This window comes from Panthera onca, chromosome B1, assembly GCF_046562875.1.
Source record: "Panthera onca isolate mPanOnc1 chromosome B1, mPanOnc1 haplotype 2, whole genome shotgun sequence".
Taxonomy (NCBI): Eukaryota; Metazoa; Chordata; class Mammalia; order Carnivora; family Felidae; genus Panthera; species Panthera onca.
The window spans coordinates 190,765,431-190,780,037 of NC_138342.1; positions in this window are offsets into that span (position 1 = coordinate 190,765,431).

Here is a 14,607-nt window from a genome sequence, read left to right on the forward strand (position 1 = left end):
GACTTTAGATTCTTCATATGAATGGAATCATACAGTATGTGTCCTTTTGTGACTGACTCATCTCACTTAGCCAGACGTCCCAGAAGTTCTTAATTTGAATTAAGTACAATGTATCATTTTCTCTTTATGGTTGGTACTCTTCATGTCTTATTTAAGACATTGTTTTTCCTAACACAGGGTTATGAAGTGGTATCTAGTTATCTTCTAGATCTCTGCTAATATAGCAGCCGCTGACCGTATATGACTATTTCATCAAATTAAATTAAAAATACAGTTTCTCAGTTGCACTAGTCACATTGCAAGTGTTCAACAGCCACGTGTGGCTAGTGGCTGATGTATTGCACAGTATAGAAAGTTCCATTGGACAGCACCGATCCAGAAATTGTATTGTTTCCTTTTCACATTTGGTTCTGCAATCCACCTGGAATTAATCTTTGTGTATGTGTTTGGTAGTGTTAAGTTTTAATTTTTTCCACATGGATCTCCAGTGAATCCAGCATTATTTATTTCCCCGCTGCTGCTCTGCGGTGGCTAACTTGGTAACTTATGAAGTCTCTATTTATCAGTGAGACTGTTTACAGATTCTCTATTCTGTTCCGTTAGCCCATTTATCTACCCTGGTGCTGATCAGTACCACGTGATCTTAATTACCATACTTAAATATATCTTGACATCTGATAAAGCAACTTCTCTCACCTTGTTCTTCTTCAGCAACGTCTTGGCTATTCCTGAACTTTTATATTTCCAGGCATACTTTTATTTTATTATTTTTTTTTAATTTAAATTAATCTTGGGGCTCCTGGGGGGCTCAGTTGGTTGAGCATCCGACTTTTGATTTCAGCTCAGGTCAGGATCCCAGGGATGTGAGATGGAGCCCCATATTGGCTCCATGCTGACAGCATGGAGCCTGCTTAGGATCCTCTCTCTGTCTCTCTCTGCCTCTCTCTAAATAAATAAACTTTAATCTCAAACTCATAGAATAGTTTCAAGCACAGAACAAAGAACTTTTATAAACCATTTGAGAGTAGGTCACCCCATCACCCCTGAACACTTCAGTGGCTTCCTACAAAGATATTCCTCTGCAAAATCAACCATCAAAATCAGGAAGTTAACACTGACACAGTATTAACATTTAAACTTTAGACTCCATTCTAGCTGCCCCAAAGATTTAGTCTAGAAGCACATACTGCATTCAGCATATGTGTCTTTAGTCGCTCTCAATTTAGGACAGTTCTCAGTCTTTCCTTGAATGTTTTGCCCTTGACACTTTCTGAAGATTATAGGCCATTTACTTTGTAGAAAGTCCCCCAGTCCACGTTTGTTCATGTTCGATCGCTTTTAGACCCAGGTCGTATGTCTTTGGCAGAACTATCACAGTGGTAATGCTGTGTTCTCCTTGAATCTTCTCAAGTGGTACATGAATTTGATTTGTGCCATTATGGGTCATATTAACTTTGAACCCTTGATTAAGGTGGCGTCTACCAGGCTTCTTCACTGTAAAGTTACATTTTTTTCCCTTGGATTAAATATTCTTGGAGAAGATACTTTGAAATTATATGAATACCTTCTATCTCTATAAGCTTTCAATGAACGAATGAATGAATTTGGATCAGTATGGACTGATCGTATTCTGTTGCACTCAATGGTCTGTACTATGTTACTGTTGTTACTTATTTTGATGGTTAAATTATCCCTGATTTGATTGGATGTAGAAATTAATATAGCATGTCTGTGTGTGTGTGTGTATTCTCAAGCTTTGTCATCTGGGAGGTTCTGGGAGCAGGGACACCTCAATAGCACAACCCTGGGCTCTATTTGTGCTAATCTCTATATCTGTATATTTAAAATGATATCTTTACTTAAAAGTAAAGTGATATCTTTACTTAAAAAATGATTTTTAGTGTTTATTTTTTTGAGAGACAGAGGGAGCGCGAGCAGGGGAGAGGCAGAGAGAGAGAGGGAGACACAGAATCAGAAGCAGGCTCTAGGCTGAGTTGTCAGCACAGAGCTCAACTCGGGGCTTGAACTCATGAACCGCAAGATCGTGACTTGAGCCGAAGTTGAACGCGTAACCGACTGAGCCACCCAGGCGCCCCTCACAGTGGTATCTTTAATTGCTATTCAGTACCCTAGAGTTCATCCAGTTTCCCCTCTCATGTTTGTAATCCTTTGTCTCACGGTGAAAAACCAGGCTCCTAGTATTTCTAACATATTTACTTATTTGATCAGTCCTTCTGTAAAGAACAAGTCTCCTGGTGTCACTCTCAGTTCCCTTTCGCCTCCTCATGGGTGCATTCCTCACCGCACCTGGGTTTCAACACCTATGCTGGGCCATGCACACACCTCCCCTCCCCTGGGCTGACCCTCAACGCCAGGTGCCCCCTTCTCCACGGTGGTGGCTCTCCTTCCCTCTGACAACCTGCCCTGAGGCCGCCCTTCCTCTCGACCTGCACCCACCGCGCTTGCCACCCTCCTCAGCCTGCTTGGACTTTGGCACCTATGCTGGGCCCCTCCCTCGGAGTGGATGCCCTCCTCACCACACGCTTGTTACAAATTGCTCTTGGCAATATGTCCCATAATTTGTACATTCTTCCTTCCCTTATTTGCATCTTTCTACCTGCGAAGCATGTTGGTGAAGCCCTCCCTTTCCACTCAGCAACTCCCTTTGTGGGCACCTTACTCACCCGTCACCTTTTGGCTTGTTCAGAGCGGACCCATGCTTGTTCGGCGCCCGGAGGTTTCTACCGCTCCTACTGTGACAAATGCAGAGTAGTGGCCCTGGGCAGCGTGGGGCAGGCGGAGAGTGCTCTTCTGGAATCTCCTCTCCATGTCTTGGTGGCATCTCAAAGGCCACACTCCCCGACGACCACCACTCTCATGCCTCAGCCAGTTTCCCTGTCTCAGAAGATGATGACTTCATCCCACCAAGTTGCCCCAGCCAGAAATCTGGGAGTCATTCTTAATTCCTCATGCTCCTAACCTCTGTACCCAGTTCTTTACTTTTCCCCACAAAGTCCAAGATCTGTCCCTTCACCTCCACACGCACCGCTGTCTAGCCCACGCCATCCCGTCACATCCTGTCGGACTCCAGTGATGGCCACCTGTCTGCTCCCCCTCTACCCTGTTCTCTGTGCAGCAGGGGAGTTCTCTTGTGCTCTTAGGTTTCCATTCTTTTGTTGGGTTCCCACCACATTCAGAATAATCAGATCCCACCGCAGCGATCTGAGTACTCCCCCTATTCTCCAATGTCACCGCCTTTATTGTATTTCTCCCCTGGTCACCCGGGCTTCGGCCGCGCTGGGCACCCTTTTGTTTCATTCCGAATATATATCAAGCTCTCTCCAGTCTCTGGGTTTTTAGAAGGCGTTTCCCCTGATGGATGGGGACACTCTCCCCACACTTCACAGTTCTTCTCTTGGGTCGTGGTGATACATGAACTTACTTTCTTGTCCCATCATCTCCCACCCCCACTCCCACCAGGATGGATGTCCTTATGGGCAGAGACGGTCCTTTTTCCTAACCAGATGCTGAGTACATAATAGACGCTTAATAAGTACTTTTTAGACGGTGTGGTAGAACGGTACTGTGAAATGTTCCTTTGCGCCTCTTCTTGTAATTCCCTTCCCCCCCACCCAAACATACACCTTTTTAAAAAGTTACATTCCTCTTCCCCAGTTAAACGGAGACACTGAGCTTCAGATTGTCAGGGCAGGGCTCCTGGCAATGCAGAGAGGGGAAGAAAGGAAATTTAAAGCTTCCGGAGCTAAGATCTTGACCTTGACAATAGATAGGGAAGACTTCTGATGAGTGAATTGAAGTTATCCTGGGGGGGGGGGGCGGTGTGGATGCTGGGGGGGAGGTTACAAAGAGCTCCATGTTGAGCGCTGGAGGGGAAGTGAGTGACCCGGGTGCTGTGAGTCAGTCTCCTGCACCTTACGCCAGCTGTGTGCTTATGCGTAAGTTTGGGGGTCTGGGGACAGCGGGGTCTGTGCCTGTGTCCCGGTGCAGTGAAGGAAGGAGAGCGGGGTCCTGGGTCGTGCAGCACAGGGCCGGCACGGCGGCATGGCGGGGTTGGGCCGCAGGGAGGAAGGGGGGCTGCATGGCACGGCTGGGCAGGGAAGCCTGAGCAGTGCTGGCAGGGTGGGGGGCTGGTGGCCACCCAGGAAGAGCCTCTGCTCTGGCATAAAGAATTCACAGGGTTCCTGGAGGCCATCACCGTGGAGACCAGTGGGGATCTATGCCCACCACTGGAGACGGGAGGGGGCCACGGAACGCCCACCGAGGGCCACCCACCTTCCCTCTGAGGCTACAAAGGTTCCTTCCACCGAACACTTAGAGGGCAGTGTCGCCTCCTAGACAGGAGGAGAGGGCGCAGGAAATGCCGATCTGATTTTAAACCTGCAGTGACCAAGTCCGCATTTCTTTCACTAGACGGCGTTAGAGCTCAGGACAGAATTTACTCTAAATTCTGGAAAAATCAGAAAGTGTACCTTTTGGTTTTATTCACCTGGGTTTTGTGGCTTGAAATTGTTGTTCAGACTACAAATGAGTTAATGCCTGACACTTTTGTAAACAGGAGACCTGTGCTCCCCAAGGTCCCTCTCCTAGAAGCAACTCTTGATTTATTGATGGATTGATTTAATGTTTTATTTATTTTTGAGACAGAAAGTGACAGAGTGTGAACGGGGGAAGGGCAGAGAGAGAGGGAGACACAGAATCCGAAGCAGGCTCCAGGCTCTGAGCCGTCAGCCCAGAGCCCGACGCGGGGCTCGAACTCACGGACTGTGAGATCATGACCTGAGCTGAAGTCGGACGCTTAACCGACTGAGCCACCCAGGCGCCCCTAGAAACAACTCTTGTTACATGTCCTTGACCAGTAAAGGTGATTAGATATACACCTGCAAGTTTTTATTTATGTTCCCGTGAATTTCTTATGTGGTCCCTATATGCTATCAAGTCTTTTGAATTCGAGAACTGTGCCTTCTGTGTGAGTCAGAAATGTCCATAAAGTCTTATTTTTTTAGGTGTCTCCATTATTTCAATCTCGCTTTGTTAAGATTATGTCCATATGCAGGTTCTCATCTGAATCGACTTCACAGTGAGAGATTACACTCCCTGACTTCATCAGAGTTATTAAATTTATAAAGCGGTCTTCCTGAAAGGGCACTGTCCCTGTTTCTTAATGCCTAATCGGCTTCCCTTACTGGTTTTATTCGTCCTTTTTTTGTCTCTGTCTTGGCATTTCCTGGAGACGTTTTCTTTTGGTTCTTCTCTTTCTCAACACACACAGACACACACACACACACACACACACACACATACACACACACACACAGTTTTACTCTGGTGTCGTTGGCAGGGAGAGGTCTGATACAGTAGAAATGGAGACACAACCGCTGATCCCCGGTTCAGCACAAGACTGCAGACAGGCTGGCTTGGCTGCTGATGCCGCCATTTACACACTTGTGGGTTGAGACTCAATTTCCCTATCGCAGGGCTCAGCATCTTCTGGCCGGTGCACAACGCAGCTCACTACCCGTTTTATCGTATGGCCGCCAGTTTTTACATTTTCAAACGGCTAAAACGAACCCCCCCCCAACAAAAAGACACCCAATATTTTAAGACTTGTGAGAATGACATGAAATTCACATTTCAGTGCTCGTAAATACAGTTCTGCTGGAACACGGCCACCCTCATTTGTCTGCATACTGTCCGTGACCGCTTCTGCGACAGCAGAGTTGTGCAGGGAACACAGATGGGATTTCCTCTCTGGCGCTTTATAAAAAAGTTTGTCCACCTCTGCCTCACCTGGGGGGGGGGGGGGAAAGGATAATGATTCCTACATCAGAGGGTTATATTTGTGTGTGAGGATTACATGGGCACTAGAAATAAAAAAACGGGTCTGCGCCTGGAATACGCAGGTGCTTGAGAAGTAATTCCCTGCAACCAACCTGTTCCTTTAATCTCATCTCACCCCCCCCCCCCCAAAAAACAGTGACTCCTCCACTCAGGGTGGGTTTGAAGCCCGGTACAGAGCATTTGCAGAGCCAGACGCACGGACAGACGAAATGTACTTCGTATTCCGTGTAGAAATAAATACCTTTCATTAATGAACCTCCCAGAAGCGCACAAGGGTTCATTCAAACCTAAAGGCTTCCCCATTGATTTGATCAGCCTCTAACACACGGTACACAAATGACACAGCGGAGTTTAATAATTTATAAGTGTTGTACGGGTGGCAACACAACAGTGGGAAAAGGCACGTTTGCTTGTAAAACGTTCCCACGGGTCCAGGAGATGCCATTTGCTCCGGAAGGGGTCTGCCTGGCCTTTCCAAGACAATCGTGTGCTTCTGAATCCTCTCCCAAAGTACCTCCTGTGCGTCGGGGGTTTTATGTCCCTCTGGCCACTAGAGAGCACTTTGAGACTAACAAACCTTGGTCTGGGCACCCAGGCCTCCCTTTGCACCCCAGGCTCCCCGCTGCGTTCAGTCACCGCGCCTTCTAGCTACAGCAGTGGCTTACAAATGGCTATCAAGGCTGATGGATGCATTTTGTGAAGCTTAGTGACCTGTGGTAGTGATAATGAAGTATTCTGAAGCCCAGCTAACATTTTATTCTGTCACTTTGGTTTTCTGCCTCTGGTGACATCACCTAATTTGTACTGCTTTGCCGCGTGTTTCTAAGGCGAGCATTTTAGCCAGGGTCCCGGTCTCCTTATTGTTCCGTCTCTTTTCTGTCAGATTGAATTTCTCTCAAAGAGAGAATATTGCTTGATATTGATTCCAGTGCACGAGATAATTTCAGGTTCTCCCTCTGCGGTTCATCCGACGCCCTGTTTAAAATCTCGAAGAGGTTTTCCAAGGCTGAGAGGCGCAGTTCAAAAGAACAGTTCTTAAATGTGTTTAAAAGACCCTTGGCTACATTTTCTGAGGTTTCATCAGCAGTTTGCACCGATACACTTTCCATTGTTATTACAACTGAACCATATCATAGGGAGTTATACCAGCAAGACCGTCAAGGTTTCTAAAAAGCTATAAAGCTTTGATGTTTTCTGGCCTATTTCTTACTGTGCTCTTAAAAACGCGTAGCTTCCGCTGAGCCAAATGTGTACCTCTAAAGGCATATGCAGTGAAAAACTCTTCAAGCATCTCAGTTACTACTGCAGTATCTGTCTCTACAGCAAAAGGAGGAGATTCTGTTTGGGGAAGCGAGGGCGGGGAGGGAGTACTTTGTGGTGCGCATTGTGAATGAATAATACAGACTTTTCGGCCTGTCGGCGCTGGGGTCTGGCCGCGGAGATAGAAGAATCTACCTTCCTGACCACTGCTTCTGAGCGTTTCGCAAAGCCGTTTCATTCTGGTATTATTGTTTGCATCAAAGAGAAATCAAAGGCCTCGGTTCTAGCCCTGTTCCCTCAGCCCACGGAGGTGTTTATAAGGAGAGATTTGCGGGGGACCTCTTTGATGTTTTCAAAATTCCAAATAATTTCTCCCTCTTTTGAATGACACTTGACTTTCAAGTGATGAATATTTCTGCATGTGAAATGTCAGTTCTGTCTAATAATAACCTGCTTATAATGTGCCACTGAAATCGCTAATAGAATTTGCCACCGTTTGTTTTTTTTTTTTTTTTTTTTTTTTTACAAGAAGGGGTGCTTTGCTCCGCGATCCGGGTGCCTGGCTCATAGAATCTGGCTACAACTGTGGCAGGCTGTTACCAACAAATGGATGGCTTCGGAAGGAGATGGCCCCCTAAAATGTAAACATCCTATCTCACCCTTTGCCAACGCATACCATTTGAATGGGCTATTAACAAAGACTTTCAAGAAATAGACTCCTGTGGGTTTCACGGGGAGCCATGAATATGAAAGGAGCCATGCAAATATAAAGGAGTGGAAGGCAAAGATAAGGAGTTTACGTGGGGGTGTGAGCCTTATTGCGGAGATACTGTTGGCCTTCGGCAGCCAGACTTAGTGTTGAGCTATCAGTCTCTTCGCCAGGTCCGGGCGCCTTGCTCTGCAAATCCTAGAGGGTCTTCTTCACGCACACACTTATTTATTTATTTCATGCGATGCTTTTTGTGTGGGTGGAAGATAGTAGAAGTCTGTCTAAGAGGTAATGTTATCCCTGGGATGTCAACAAGGGTTGAATTACATGGGACAAAGCAGAGAGAGCCCAGCCTTGCGTGTACGTATATATTTTCATTTGCCTGAAACTCCTTGGTTCTCGGGGGCTCTGATCACGCTGGGGACGTATTACCACGGAATATTTAGTGAATGCAAAGAGAAGACGCTCGCTCTTCCTTGTGTGGGCCGAGCCACAGCTCTAGAAAGAAACCCACTCTTCTCCAGATGCGATCCTTTCCCTCGGTGGTGCGGGACTATAGTTAGGGCAAACGCTTCTGCTCGGGGGTGAGATGTGACCGCTTCTCTACGTCCACGCAGGCTCTCAACGGATCCTGCACTTCTGAAAAGGAGACTGGGCTCCGCACAGGGTATCGTATGCAATGGAAGCCACGACGAAGGGAGCAGGGGTGCCCCAGGGTCCATCACCTATTTCTCCGGTGGGAAGAAGGGGCTTTTTCGAGGGAGAAGACGCACTCAACAAATCATGCTCTGCTTGGGGACAGCTCTTGGTCGATGTACGTCTCTCACTGCTGCTTGACCACTGAATGCTGCTTAACCTGTTACGTGGCTTTGCCTTCTCTCTGCCCACGTTGGTTGGGCTTTTTCTTAGGCTTCCTGAAGGCTTAGCAGAGTGCCTTCCACAGAGGCTGTTAGTAAACATTTGTGGTTTGATTCTGAGGCTCCAAGGCTGGGCCCAACCAGTGTGGCAGGGAGGAAACCTCAGCAGATCAACTGTGTGAATGGGAGCAGGCCACATCGCCTTCCTGGGCCATTATTTCTTTCTCCATAAAAAGAAGGGGCTGGACTCCTGATTGCTGAGGTCACTTCCAGCTCTGTAAATTCCATGTGTTTAAAAAATAGAACATCTTCTTGCGTTTCCGGACAAAAGAGCCCAGGGTGTGTTTGTGTCTGAACTTCAGCCACATCCCGACTTTCTAGTTTAACGAATCTGGGTTTATTCTTCAGTGAAATGGCTCGGCTCCAGGAGTGCTTGGTGTGATTCTAACACAGTGTAGGTATTGATTTTTCGTGCAGGGTAGCAGTTACGGTAACCACCAAACTATTAAATCTCTCTCCCTCTCTGAAGGATGACTTCACGAGGGTCGTTCTACTCCCTTCGTTTGATATTTAACTCGGTCCAGGGCTAATTTGAAGATAGCATTGCCATCTAACTGTCTCAAAAATGCTTCGTGGCTGGCAGCTCTCCACCCTTCCTTGCCTCCGGGTTGTCGATCAAATCCTGTCGCAGACGGGTTGAGAAAAAAATGAGACTTTTGGAAGCCTCTGACCTTGTTCCCGCCATGTTGCTCCCCATCACCTCCCGCGCCGAATCGTAAAATCTCTCACTGTGAACAGTGTCAATACTTATGCAGGTAAGATAGGCTTGCTTCCTTATTTTGTTTGTTCGTGCTCTGTAGAAGACAAACGTTTCACCTGACGGCATCGACTGGTGTCATGGCAGGACCACAGATGTTACCTTTCATACACACGTACACGGGGAACCACGTTGCTAAAATATTCATTTAATTCTTGCTTTCTCATTTTAGAAGTTTACCCCCTGTGAGCTCGCCAGGTAGCTTGAGGGAAGACACAACATGTCAAGCAGGTTATGATAGCCATCAACTTCTGAAAACAGTTTCACACGGGCTTTCATTTACAATGATTCTCCTAGTTCGAATACACATTGTGAAAGGAGCAGGGGCTTTGACGTCAATAAAGAATTCTATATCCAGGGCCCTAATGCCTTGCTGATTACCTTTCAGTAGATTCCGCGGTGACCCCCCCAGTAGAGGGACAACTTAATGAGGTCGTTAATATTTCTATAAAACCAGTAATCTGATAAATTCTCTTTTGGCAGGCACTTTTGCAGAACTAGCCTAAGTGACTGTTCCACACGAGGCATTATCTTTTCTTGTACAACACTGAAAGCTTACAGGCTGCTTGACAAATTTGAATTTTAAAAAGTAAGAATGATTGGCACTTGGTAACTTACACAGAAATATAAAGTGGTACAAGAAAATTGCCCATTTCTTTCAGATTTACATTTTCTGTTATTTTTTTTTTCTTTTCAGAAGTGATAAGACATGTAATTTCCATCAACTTCAACCAGTTATGTATGAAAGAGGCTACAAGTTCAGCTTTGTAGAGGAAAAGCAAGTCGTGGGGAGAACCGTCGGAACCGGGAAAAAGCCGACGGCCTTTCCGGGACGCCTTTCGTTCTGATTCTCGAGATGGTTCTTTGCAGGCCAAGACCAAAATCCTAATCCTGAGATATGACGTGTCTTGGAAACAATTCTGTTCACGCTTCGTTCCTGATCCCCCAGCCTCAAGGCTTCACTTATCCAATGTCTTTCCAGGTCCATTAAATGCAAGGAGAAAAAGGCAGCAGATAGAGAGGTATGAGTAGGGTTTACAGATGAAGACTTCTCCTTACGTGTTGGATGCTCTGAAATTTTTGGCATAAAGCAATTATTGTCTATTCCTTCATTTGGTCAGCTAACATTTACTGACCTACAATATAGCAAAGCACCCAGCTCTGGGCATAGGCCAAGTTAACATTTCCTCATTGATCTTCATTATAATTTTGAAGCTGTGTGATGATAAAGCTAATTGGGTGCATTAACTCATAACAAGAATCCTATTTGGGAATCCTGACTTTTTTTGATATTAATATTCTAGCAGTTTGCAGTCTGTGTCTTCTGTTGAACATGAACGACTGACCTCATGTTCTTTTTTGGTTGTTTGTTTTTGAGAGAGTACAAGCAGGAGAAGGGCAGAGAGAGGGGACAGAGGATCCAAAGTGGGCTCTGTGCTGACAGCCACAGGCCTGATGTGGGGTCCGAACTCATGAACCGCGAGATCGTGCCCACAACCCGTGAGATCATGTCTGAACTGACTGAGCCACCCAGGTGCCCCTGACCTCATGTGCCAACACACATATAAAAATGTGTATATTGACAAGAACACACATTTAATTCTTTTCTAGAATTTTCATTGACTCCCTTTCTGGTTTAGCAGATATTCCAGTCATTCCCCTACATAAGGTTTAAACAGTTCTCTCTAGTTTGGACTGCTTCATGGAAATATAAACAATTATTCCTCTGAAAAACAGGAACCGTGGTACTTTGCATCTAAGCTGATGAGCTATGAAAAACAATTTTTGACCCTCAGGACTATTGGATTAAGAACCAAGATATCCCAAAAGGAAACTTCCGTGAGAACATTAAAAGAAATTTTTTTTAATGTTTATTTATTTTGGAGAGGGAGAGAGACACAACGTGAGTGGGAGAGGGGAAGAGACAGAGGGAGACACAGAATCCTAAGCAGACTCCGGGCGCTGAGCTGTCAGCCCAGAGCCCAACAGGGGGCTTGAACTCACAGACTGCGAGATCATGACCTGAGCCGAAGTCAGACGCTCAGCCGACTGAGCCACCCAGCTGCCCATCAGAACACTTATTGTGTTAACTGAGCCAGCAACGACATTCTGAGACATTCTAAGCCCCGTGAGGGCAAGGACTGGCTGATCCGGCTTATCGTTGGTGTTCGCAACACTGAGCACACAGACAATTAGTAAAAAAAAAAAAAAAAAGATTGAATGATCGAATGTCACCGAATTTGCAGATGAGGAAAGAAAGACTCCGAGAACAGGAGTCCCTTCTGAAAGTCATTTGGGTAATAAGAAATGGAACTACAGTTCAGACTCTGGTCTGAGTCCAAGGCCTGTGCCCTTCTCCCATGATAACCCTGATGCACACACTGGCAGCTTTCCAGACTCTCTATTTCTGGGTTGCAAGCCACATCCTTCCTCGGGCAAGAAGAGGTGGGGGGGGCGGGGGGAAGTGGTAAGCAGTATCTTGATAGAGCAGACATTCATGAATGCCATCAAAGCCCCATCTGAGGCAGCCCCCCAAGAATCTCGCCTTCACTTCTATCTTTTCTTTTCTTCTTCCTTTTTTTTTTTTTTTTTTGAATGTTTATTTATTTTTGAGAGGGAAGGAGCATGAGCGGGGCAGGAAGCGAGAGAGAGGGGACAGAGGATCCGAAGCGGGCTCTGCGTTGACGGTGGTGAATCAGAACTCATGATTATTACAGTCTCTACTAATTATGGAGTGCTGACAATATCCTCGAGTCCTCAAACCCACGAATCATGAGATCATGACCTGAGCCGAAGTCGGGGACTCCACCAACCGAGCCACCCAGGTGCCCTGAATTCTATCTTTTTAATCTGGATCCCCCACCTTTGAGGTACTGAAATATATTCCAGCTTATACTATAGATCAGGCATAGATAACCCACAGTCCCGTAAACAGAGGAGCCACACCAAGCCTGAGACAGGACTCCTTAACAAACGTCTGTGTTCACCCCTATGGGAAGCCCCCTCTCCTCGCTCTTGATGTGGCTGAAAACAGAGTGAGCCTCTGGGTCTGTGGTAGGTGGGGAAAGATCCTCAATTATAAACCAAAACACAAGGTATTAGCAAGAGAGATTTAACACTTACAGTCACGCTTGGAGTTACAAGGTGTTAATGAGCAAGATAAACCAAGGAATGCATTTTTCTTCCTCCTTGGCTGCCTGGGTTGGCTGTTGGTGCAGAATAATTGACACTTCAAGTTCTGAGACTATGAATCAGGAGGGTTTCCTGTATTATGAATGATGTCATCTTGGAAGGCCAGAGACTTGCTGTGAAATGCAGGAACATTCAGGGTAATGTGTTTGCAGCAAGCAGGATCCTGAATTTATTGCAGAGGGGAGTGTGTGAGCTGACCAAAATGGAGAATGATGAGAAGTAACTAAATTATGTATGACAGTCTTTACAGAGCAGAGGAAGGAAGAAAGCTTAATGATATTGTGGTTGAAGGCCCAGCAGCAATTGGTGATGTATTGGCTGGAGATTGCTAAGAAGAGAAATGAATCCACGAAGACTCGAAGACTATAGATGAGCCTGACAAAGACCAAGCAGTGGATTTGGGAGGGGGGAGGGGAACCAAGGGCTCCGTATAGAATGCATTTTAGTGGCAACAAGCCAGCCAAGTAAAGTTAACTTGACATTAAAAAGCATCATCTTAATCTGTGTAGCTTTTTCAAGCCTGACTCTTATCAAAGCAAAAAAAAAAAAAAAAAAAAAAAAAAAAAATCTATAGTTAACCATGAAGTATTTTTCTCTTTGCCTTCCCCGCATCCACCAAAAGCCGTACATAATTTAATTATTGAATCTACAGGCTGGCCCATGATGATGAACGGTATGTCTGCGGGAGTGAGAAATTAGGTAGAACCAACTGTTTATTCTCATCATTCTTGCCCCGTTAGGGTAAATTAATAAAGTTAACAAGCTTTTTGTTTGGATTAGTGGCTCAGATCTGGGATGTGCCGATCAGAACTCATGATTATTACAGTCGCTATTATTTATGGAGTGCTGACAACATCCTCAGGTTCTGTGTGTAAAACAGAAAGGGTTCTTTTGTCATTCTCTGTGCTGGAACCCGTGTTCCTCCAGGATTAGAGGCTACACGTTTGAATAGAATAATGAAGTTCAAGAAAATCAGATTTACTTCCTTGGGGCGTGGAGCTTCGTAAATGCCACTGATCGTCTTTCCTGTTGACCCATGCTCTGTATCTCTGAACTTTTTTAACAGCTGTAACGCAGTGTGCACAGTTATATTGGGCCAACCCGGTGGGGGAAGGCGGAGATGTGTGTGCACCGCGGTGGGGCGGGAAGGGCTAACAGGCTTCAGCGCGCTTGGCCCTTCCACACCGTTTGAGAGGAAACCCTAAGCTGGCCAAGCAAAGCACAAATGCAAATGTAACCTGGAGGCATTTGTGCCTCGAGGCATAGCGTCCCGCCCTACCCCTCCCGTAGGAAACTGTGAAGCTCTACCTTTTTTCCCCGGGACTCGGCGACACAGCAGGCCCACTCCAGAGACCAAAACCAGGTCTCCTTACTCCCTGCCCTTTTCAGTTTCGTTGCACTTCCGTGCTCTTTCGGGGCGTCTTTGATTTACAAACAATATATAGTTACAGCGAGAGCTTTTAAGTTGACGGTAGAGCCCGGTGAGTAAAAACAAACTCACCATCGACAACGAAAACGACCCAACCCCGCAGCATCAGAGATCTGAAAAAATGCAGAGATTAGGCAGTCGGAGCCCCGGGAGCAGCCGGGACCTCGCGGGGCCCAAGCCGGGGCCCACGAACGCGGGCAGAGAGGCTCCGGGAGCACGGGGCGCGGGTCGGCGGGGCGACCCCGCGGGTCCCCCAGCCCAGCGGCCTCGGGGCGGCTTCTCGGGCATCCCGGAGCCGGCGCCAAGTCAGGGGCAAACCCCAAAGCATCCACTTCGACGAAGGGAGGCAGCCGGCCCCGGGAGGAGTGTTTAGGGCGCGGGGTCCCGAAGGTCGCACGGCCAGACCGTGGGCCGGGACAGGGAAGCGGAGGCGATCCCGCCGTGGAGCACCCCGCCAGGTGCGCGCCCGCCAGGCCCCCTCCCC